The 9111-nt window shown below is 48.4% G+C and overlaps 1 long non-coding RNA gene across 1 annotated transcript in view; it reads right to left on the reverse strand.

Moving 5' to 3' along the window:
- The window catches only part of LOC145652647 (uncharacterized), a 10302-nt gene extending 5291 nt beyond the window's left edge, over positions 1-5011 (reverse strand). The window contains exons 1-2 of the long non-coding RNA XR_014118908.1: positions 4474-5011; positions 2878-2972 (exon numbers count right to left, since the gene is read on the reverse strand). This is a non-coding gene — a long non-coding RNA (uncharacterized LOC145652647). The remainder of the gene's footprint in view (positions 1-2877; positions 2973-4473) is intronic.
- Between the last annotated feature and the right edge of the window lie 4100 nt (positions 5012-9111).

Raw genomic sequence — 9111 nt, forward strand, 5'->3', positions numbered from 1 at the left:
ACTGCGCAACACGCACGGGTTCAAAAGTGCGTGTTGAGTGCCGAGTAAAATCAAAATCACTGACCTCCTACGGCAGCGGCAATGATGTCACTGCCGTGTGCACTTGGGGAGTGTTTACAGGACAATGTGAATTTTCTTTTAACTGACTGCATGAAACGTGTCATGCGACTTTAACGGTGGAGTCCTCCAGAGGTTAACAGCTGCTTTACAGCTGTCTAAAGTGCCCCGGTCAAATCAGCTACTGCAGAAAGCAAGATGGCGCAACAAATAGCACTGCCGTTAAACAAACAAACAATGCAATTACAGTACGTTTACATATAAGTTCACATTTAAGTTTACATTTAAGTTTACACTTTCGGATGCTCTGGTCTGTATAGGATTGTATGTAATTTTTCACAACATGTGTCGGAATTACGCAACTCCGGCTCAACAAACACACCAGAGTGAAGCGGCAGAAAAGACCATCATTTTCCAGCAACGCTGTGGTGATTGGAGGCGTGGCAATCCTTCCCCACACAATGTTGTTGGGGCCAGACAATAAGATGAAGCTGAGGTTGGCTTAACCTTAAGCAAACGAGCAGCAATTGACATGCCGATGGCCAATGGAAACTCAAGCTGCTTCACTTTCCCGACATGCATTTCTTCTTTTGGCTTCCAATAAAACAGGACCTACTGCCTGGATCTGGCTAGACCAGGCTGACCTGAAGAACGGTTACAAAAGTGTCTGTCTGCTGAGCAATGGAGTGAGACTCTAGTATACGTTACAGGCCTGTTCTAAAATGTCTTTTAGTGGGCAGTTGCACACAGATGCCACAGTAGTCTGTAGATTTCACATTTACACTACTATCTAAAGCCACTTACAATTATGACTGAACACAGTTTCAGCAATTAAGGGTTTCCACGCTTTGCTCAGGGGCCCCACGGTGGCAACTTGGCAGCGGTGAGACTCAAACTGGCAACCTTCCGACTACTAGTCGGATGCCTTAACCACAGAGCTACCACCACGGTCTGTGTGGCCCACAGCTGGTGCTCCCACGGCAACCAGACATCGCAGACGTCGACCGGCATACAGCTGTTTAATCGCTCCAGTGGGCATGCATTGCATGACTGGCGCGTCTGTAGTGTGCAAAGAAAGCGTGTTTCCATTCAAGGTCATTACAGTTTTTACGGCTTTTACAGACTGGTGAAGTGTGTGAAGGGGAGGGTGGAGGAGACCCTGCGCCACGACGCCAACACGTCCGTGCCGCGGACCCCCGCAGGGAACACACACACGCACGCGGGCACACACACAACGTGCTATGACTAGCAAACACCTTGCTCTCCAGCTCCCATGCACACACATGCTGGCAGAGACACACACACACACACACACACACACACACATAACCACATGTCTTGGCTGGCCCTGTCCTACTGCCTACTGCGGACAGGCTCCTGGTGGGATGTTGGATTTAGGCTTTGAGGAGTTGGCAAGCAGCCAACAGGAGAGAAGTGTGACACACTGTGCATATGACAGCTCAGTGGGCAATTGTGTGTGTGTGTGTGTGTGTGTGTGTTGCTGCTCCTGCCCTAATCAGATCATCTCTAAGGTATATTTGATTGACATATGCTATCCACCCTCCCACTCTTCCACCGTGGGAAGTAATGCATCTGCTGCCTGGCAGAGTGTGTTTATGTGTGCGTGCATTTCTTACACACTTCTATTGCTGTATTTACGCGTGACTCTGTGTACCTATTACTGAGTTATTGTTTACCAAATCTCTGCTTTATTGCTAGGAATTATTTCCCCTCACAGGTGCGTCATAACGCCGGATCAAGCACGGACAGAACCCCTTTCCAGATTCTGGTCCGGTTCTAGGAGCAGAGTCAGCCGCAGTAGAGGGACAGTTCTCCCGTTCGCGTGGCCCGAGGACAGCCCTTATGGGACTTTTAATGGACCCGACTCGAGTCTTGAGTTATAGGAGCTGACCTTGGGTCAGCTCTGGACAATGGGGCTGTCCAGAAACACTAGATGCACTGTGATCGGTGGGGGTTTCCGTTACAATAACTGGGTTTTCCAAGGCTGCTCAGTGTCAAGTGTCTTCGGAGAGACTGCAGAAGAGTGAAGAAGTGGCGGAATTATTTTTAACCACTTTGCCTGTCCAGTTTGACGATGTCCAGACTCAGAGAGGGCCAGTTGCCGCCTTCCCCTGTGGTTTAAATTAACATCTGGTTTTTAAACACTTCTAACTTCTGATCTGAAGGCAAAAATTGACTCAAAGGATATATTAAAGTAAGACCGGTTGGAAAAATTCACGCAGCATTGCAGCTGCTGGAACACACGCTAATTGCCTTCAGCTATTGTCAGCTGTTTTCTAGAGGACTGCAATAAAGGGACCCTCAAAGGGACGTGGGAAATTAGGAGGAGGGAGTGCAGTGAGCCGTTCGCAGTTTCCGACTTGTGTCCTCTCCAGAGCAGGGGGTGTTTTTCAGCCGGACAACCGTAAGTGAGCGGTGACCCATACTGCCGAGGAGCCGGCGGCGGACGGAAAACCGGTCAGGCGGGCGAGAGGATTCCGAGTGGAAGGAGAGGCGGATGTGCAGGCCTGGAATATCGTAATCCCACCCCCACCACCCCCGACTTCAGCCTGAAGCGTCGTCGAGAGGGAGGTGTCGGAAGCGTGGAGTTCACCCTTGTACAGAGCTGGGGAACGCCGTTCTCCAGCCAGCAAGAAAAGCATAGAGCTGTTTCTCACACCATCCACCCCCTGCAGCCATGCTCAGACTGTGTGTGTGTGTGTGTGTGTGAGAGTGTATTTGTGTGTGTGTGTGTGTGTGTATGTGTGTGTGTGTGTGTGTGTGTGTGTGTGTGAGTGTGTGTGTGTGTGTTCTACTCACATGAAGAAGCCCACCAGAGAGCAGAACTAACACAAATCAATCGTGCTGATAGCCTCTCCCTCTCCTCAGACTGCAGCCAGTGATATATGCCAGCACTTTACAAAAGAAAACACACAATAAATACTCACTACACAAACATATGTCCACGGTGTAAAGAGAAAGAGAGAGAGAGGGGGAGTGAGAGAGAAGGAAAAAATAAAATATAAGCCATGTATTGGCAAGGGATGAAATGTGTTGCTTTGAAAAGCCAAGTATGCAAAGCAAACGTTGGGTCATGTGACCAAACAGTCGTCTTTAGTAGTGGTTATATGGCTGATGACACGACTGTAGTGGTTCGGGAAACACGGCCAAATTCATCAATCATTTTGGTTCCCAGGACTCAGAGACTTCGGCTCTTCAGGAATGAAGAGGCTGGACAAGAATTTAGAGCAGCTCATTTCTATATGATTATTATACATTTATATGAGAGCAGTTATTAATATACTGCAGTTACTGCACAAACTGTGATGGGCTCTGGGAACAGACATTAGCTGGAATTGTTAATAGGAAAAAGTAGGAGTGTGTGTGTGTGTGTCTGTGTCTGTGTGTGTGTGTGTATTTGTGTGTATGTGTTTGTGTGTGTGTGTGTGTGTGTGTGTGAGTGTGTGTGTGTGTGAGTGTGTGTGTGTGTGTGTGTGTGTGTGTGTGTGTGTGTGTGTGTGTGTGTGCTGCAGTCAGAAACAAAGAGATCCACATTTCTTTGGCCACACACACACACACGCACACACAAACACACAAACACATACACACAAATACACACACACACACACACACACACACAACACACACACACACTCACACACACACGCACACACAAACACACAATCACACTCACACACACACAAACACACACACACAAACACATACACACAAATACACATACACAGGTCTAGTACACAAACATCTGAACTATAGGAAAGAAAACCTTCACTGCTGCACACGCACGTTCCAAACAAGCGGGGGGAGAAACCAAAGGTGGCCAAGGTGATGTCATCAGGCTTGATTAGAGTGCACTCACCCCCTGCCTATACACTCCTACACCACAGATGTTTCAGCCCCGGACCTAATACGAACGGTGTAATCCTGTACACAGTGAGCATGTGCCGCATACTAGCCATACTGCCCAAGGATGCTCATAACCGTACACTCTTCCTCAGGTCTGGACTGCGCGTGAGTGAGACAGTAGACCTGCTTAAAAGACCCCAAAGCCAGACTCCGACCTGGACATTCCGGCCCCATCGTGCTTCCGGATGCCTGCTACGGTGTCCTGGCCATTGCATCCGATAGCAATCACACTCTGTACATATCACTACAGATATTATCACACAACATCATTAGCACATCATTAGCACAACTATGGCCAAGGCATTTAAAGCGTGACACCACCTCCCCTACACAACACCGCTAAGCTCTCTAACCACACATCTCTGCAGTCTGCGTTTACAGTAACCTATTGTCACAGCGCCCCCTGTGGCCAGAAACAAGCGCAACCACGAAAACACCTACATCCTGACTCGTGCGCAGGGAATTCTGGGACTATCTGGCCCGTTTGCTTACCTGGTGGAGCAGGCTTGCGTCACGAAAGGCCATGAGTTCAGTTCCCCCCGAAGGTCAGAAGTTCAGTTCCCCAGAAGGATGTGTGATGGACAGTGCTCTGTCCTGGTGCTCTCCTCCCACCCCAGATGCACTCCTCCCAAGGGTCCGCCTCCGGTTGAGAGTGCGTGTGATTGGCTGTCGTCAGTGTGTTGACTGGATGCAAGAATCATTGCGCAGTGGGCTGATGGTTACTGAGGGTTACAGCCCTGGACTTTAACTACACACACACACACACACACACACACACACACGCCAAATGTTTCTTCTCTTATGCCCACCTCATTGAGATGGGGGAGAGAAAGAGACACAGAGAGAGAGAGAGAGAGAGAAGGGCACAGTCGAACAGCTCCTTGTTGGAGGAGTCGCTAACAGACAGACCTTGAGTATGTCATTACAGAAGCATTACACAGCTGGCCTGACACCCACACTAAACCTGCTTATGCTAGCCTGGATAACTTACACCCAGAGCTCACAGAGAAGAGAGGTAAGGGACTCTCTCCATGTATGTGTGTGTGTGTGTGTGTGTGTGTGTGTGTGTGTGTGTGTGTGTGTGTGTGTGTGTGTGTGTGTGTGTGTGTTTGTGCGTGTGTGCGTGCGTGTTTGTGTGTGTGCATGTGTGCGTGTGTGTGTGTGCGTGTGTGTGTGCGTGAGTGTGTGTGTGTGTGTGTGTTAGAGGGAGAGGGGTGTTAAAAGCATGCATATGTGTATGAGTGAAACTGAGAGCTGGAGCTAAAAATACTTCATTTCCACTTAATTGAAGTAAGAAGCATTTAGAGAGAAGCTGAGCAAACACAGGCCAGGAGATTGATCACGGCGTCAGAAGCCGTCTGAGACAACACGACTGGCATTCTAAAAATATTTACAGAGGATTGCCAAAGTGAAGTAGAGCACTTTGGAGGGGGGGGGGGCAATAATTGTCACTGAATACCCCACTCATCCTGAGCGAATTGCCCAGGGGCTACCGGGAGCTGACAGTACGACTGCTGATGTTGTCGTTGCAAGCGAGCACACGGCCGCAGCAGCCTGCACAGCGGCGGGAAACAGGAGCCCCGCGGAGACCTGACAGGCAGCAAGGGGTCCGGGGTTACACGAAGCGCCTCGGGACCGCTGGAACGAGGGGACCAGAGCTGTGGGAGAGGGAGAGAGGGAGAGAGAGATAGAGAGAGCGAAATATAGATAGATATGTATATAAAGGGATAGATAGATAGATAGATAGATAGATAGATAGATAGATAGATAGATAGATAGATAGATAGATAGATAGATAGATAGATAGATAGATAGATAGATAGATAGATAGATAGATAGATAGATAGATAGATAGATAGATAGATAGAGAGCCCTAACAGGTGCTGAGAGAGATCCCCCCCTCCACCCAGGCTTCCCATAATGAGGATGTAGCTCACAGAGGGAGACATTTATGACACCCTAGTTGGCTGCATCTGTTCAATTGGACGCGTGGACGGGACGTGCGAGATAGGACGAGTAGCAAGGGAGTCTCTGAGACAGCGGGGGTGAGCAGGAAATGAGACGAAGTCTTCATTGGTCTCCGCGAGCCAGGACTCTTGACATGACAGGACAGGGTCCTGTCGGAGGGACACAGTGGGCTGCCTGCCTGGTAGGCAGGGACAGGACTCCACAGCCTCGCAGGCAATTATAAAGGAAAGTCGTGTATAATGACGCATAGTTAGGAGAGAGCGATGCGGCGCTATCCACGGGTGAAGTGGGAATGGAAATCTCACGTCTGCTCTGGCTGTGTTTGAGTCCAGAAGTTCCCCGCACATGCGGGTGTGTGTCTGCAGCGCATTAGGGATTCGTGTTCGAAGGACAGTCAGGTAGTGTCAAATTATAATGGTGAGCGCAGCGTGAGAGCAGGACTGTGTGTCTGTGTGTATGTGTGTGTGGGAGAGAGAGAGAGGGAGAGGGAGAGAGAGAGAGGGAGAGAGAGAGAGAGAGAGAGAGGGAGAGAGAGAGAGAGAGGGAGAGAGAGAGAGAGAGAGAGAGGGAGAGAGAGAGAGAGAGAGAGAGGGAGAGAGAGAGAGAGAGAGAGAGAGAGAAGTTCAGAACTTCATAAGAGTGTTGCTTCTGAAGTATACAAGAAGCCAGAATACAGGCTCTCAGCAATGATCTCTCTCTCTCTCTTCCTCTCTTTCTCCCTCTCCCTCTCTCTCTTTCTCCCTCCCTACCTCTCTCTCTCTCTCTCTCTCTCTCTTCCTCTTTCTCCCTCTCCCTCTCTCTCTTTCTCCCTCCCTACCTCTCTCTCTCTCTCTCTCTCTCTCTCTCTCTCAGTTTCAATCTAATTCAATTATCATTCTAAATGAGCTTCATTGGCATGACAAAATCGTATTGTGTTTCCAAAGCATGTCTTGTAAACAGACGTAACCCACACAGGCAGGAATGTTTAAACACAGATGATGGACAGATCCGGTAACAGCAATATATACAGTATGTATCCTGTTCATTGTATATGTACTGTAATGTGTAAATATATATATGATATGCACATGCATATGTTACACATAGTACATAAACTGTACTGCACAGAGCGATATGGACTAATGTAACATGGTGCATCATTGGCGAATGGTCTGTCTGCGACAAGCATGCTCATATTTTGCAGCGAGTGTTGCGGGTTCTCTGATCTCTCTGAGCGAGATGTGCGTTAAGCGCTCGTCCTCCGGAATCCGGAGCAGAACGTGTCTGGTATTCGTGTGTATTGCATGTAGTGTGGGAGTGTAGCTCCGTCTCCGCTGCAGCTCGACCACAGCGGTCCGGGCAGCGGGGTGCGCGCCCCTACTGCCAGGCTGCGGTTCCTCAGACCGCACCTGCTCGGGGTTCTTCTCTGTTTGATGTTAGTCGCCGTGCTCGGGATAACCCGCGTGTGTTCTCCGTGGAGGGACAGATAGCACTGAAGTTTTGTTTTTTGTGTGCGCCGATTAGAGAAAGGGCGCCATGGCTCTAAAGTTGTCTGCTTGCCGTGTTGGTGCTGAAGGAGTGCTCAACGTGGGGTAACAGAGGGTACAGCCCAAGTTCTGCCCCGTGCACGCTCTAGTCCCAGAGGACACTCTTACAGGACCCTGCGCGTGGGGTTTCAGGGCGACGTCTGTTTCGTTTGTCGAATTCGTGTCCGGTTTTTGCCATCAACCCGTTTCCGTTGGAGACGACAGAACTGGATCATCTGCAAAAAGATGGAACGTAAGGGTGAAGTAAAGCAAGGCCTGGGGTCTGGAGACCGGTTGGGTGACGTAGAGGGTGGAGACTGGTGGAGTGACGTAGAGGGTGGAGACTGGTGGGGTGACGTAGAGGGTGGAGACTGCTGGAGTGACATAGAGGGTGGAGACTGGTGGAGTGACGTAGAGGGTGGAGACTGCTGGAGTGACATAGAGGGTGGAGACTGGTGGAGTGACGTAGAGGGTGGAGACTGGTCAGGTGAGAACAGAGTCTTGGGCGTTTCGGATGTCTAGGAAGCAGGCAAGCAGTGTGGCTGTATTTATTTTATCAGGGACTAGTTTGTCTCCATCTGAATACGGCCGTGATGAGGCCTTGAGCAGTGTTACGATGGTCAGTCTGAATGTTTCAGTCATTCATTTACAAATCTCACTTTTGGCTCATAGGGCCTTTCCTTCAACTTCTCCATAACTGGGTGATCTAATGAGTTTTGGTAGTTGTTTATTTAATTGTCCATTTTCATCATATTTGGGTTTGTTATTTCTGTGGATATCCTTCCATATTTCTCCGTATTTCACTTGGTCAAGCTGTGCTTGGCCTGTTATGTAATAAGTTCGGGTTGTTGCAGGAGTTTATACTGTTTAAGCTCTTGATACTAAGGGAGTTCATGGCTGGGTCATGTGGGTATCTGTGTTTGAAAGTTCTGCTTTGATAGATTTATTTTTCCTCTCTTAATTTTACACGAACCATTTTCGTGTTCGTGTTTTAGTTTTTCGTTTTTTTAAATAGTTTTAAATTGGATATCGATGCCGTTTAATGAAATCACATTTCACTCCACTGCTTCGCTCCCTTCATTGGCTCCCAATAGCTGCACACATCAGATTTAAAACTTTGATGTGTGCCTACAAAGCCAAAAATGGACCAGCCCCTTCATACATGAGGTCAAAGGTCAAAGCCCGAGCCGTACCTCGAGTACTTCGAACCTCAAGTACGGCTCGGCTTGAAATACCTTGCTTCAGGTCTCATGGATGACAAGCATCGAGATTATTTTCTGTCCTGGCTCCAAGATGGTGGAATGAACTCCCGCTTGCTGTCCGGACAGCAGAGTCCCTTGCGGTCTTCAAACGCAGACTGAATATTTGCAGAATATTTAAAGGACAACTGACACTTCTCCCTTATTGACTGACTAATTTAGTACTTATTGTAGGGCAATGTTTATGTTGTTTAACAAACTCTAGCACTTATTGTTTATAGCACTTATCATTGTTTAAGATAGACCTTATGTATTTTGTACTTCTAGGTATCAGCATTCATCCCTGTATTCTACAGTATTCTAGTTCACTGGTATGTTTATTTCTAACCTACTGTACTGTACTAGGATATATTCTATGAGTAAATGACAAAGTACTTTTGTAAGTCGCTCTAGACAAG

The sequence above is a fragment of the Electrophorus electricus genome, chromosome 20, assembly GCF_041902795.1.
Source record: "Electrophorus electricus isolate QZ-2024a chromosome 20, ASM4190279v1, whole genome shotgun sequence".
Taxonomy (NCBI): domain Eukaryota; kingdom Metazoa; phylum Chordata; class Actinopteri; order Gymnotiformes; family Gymnotidae; genus Electrophorus; species Electrophorus electricus.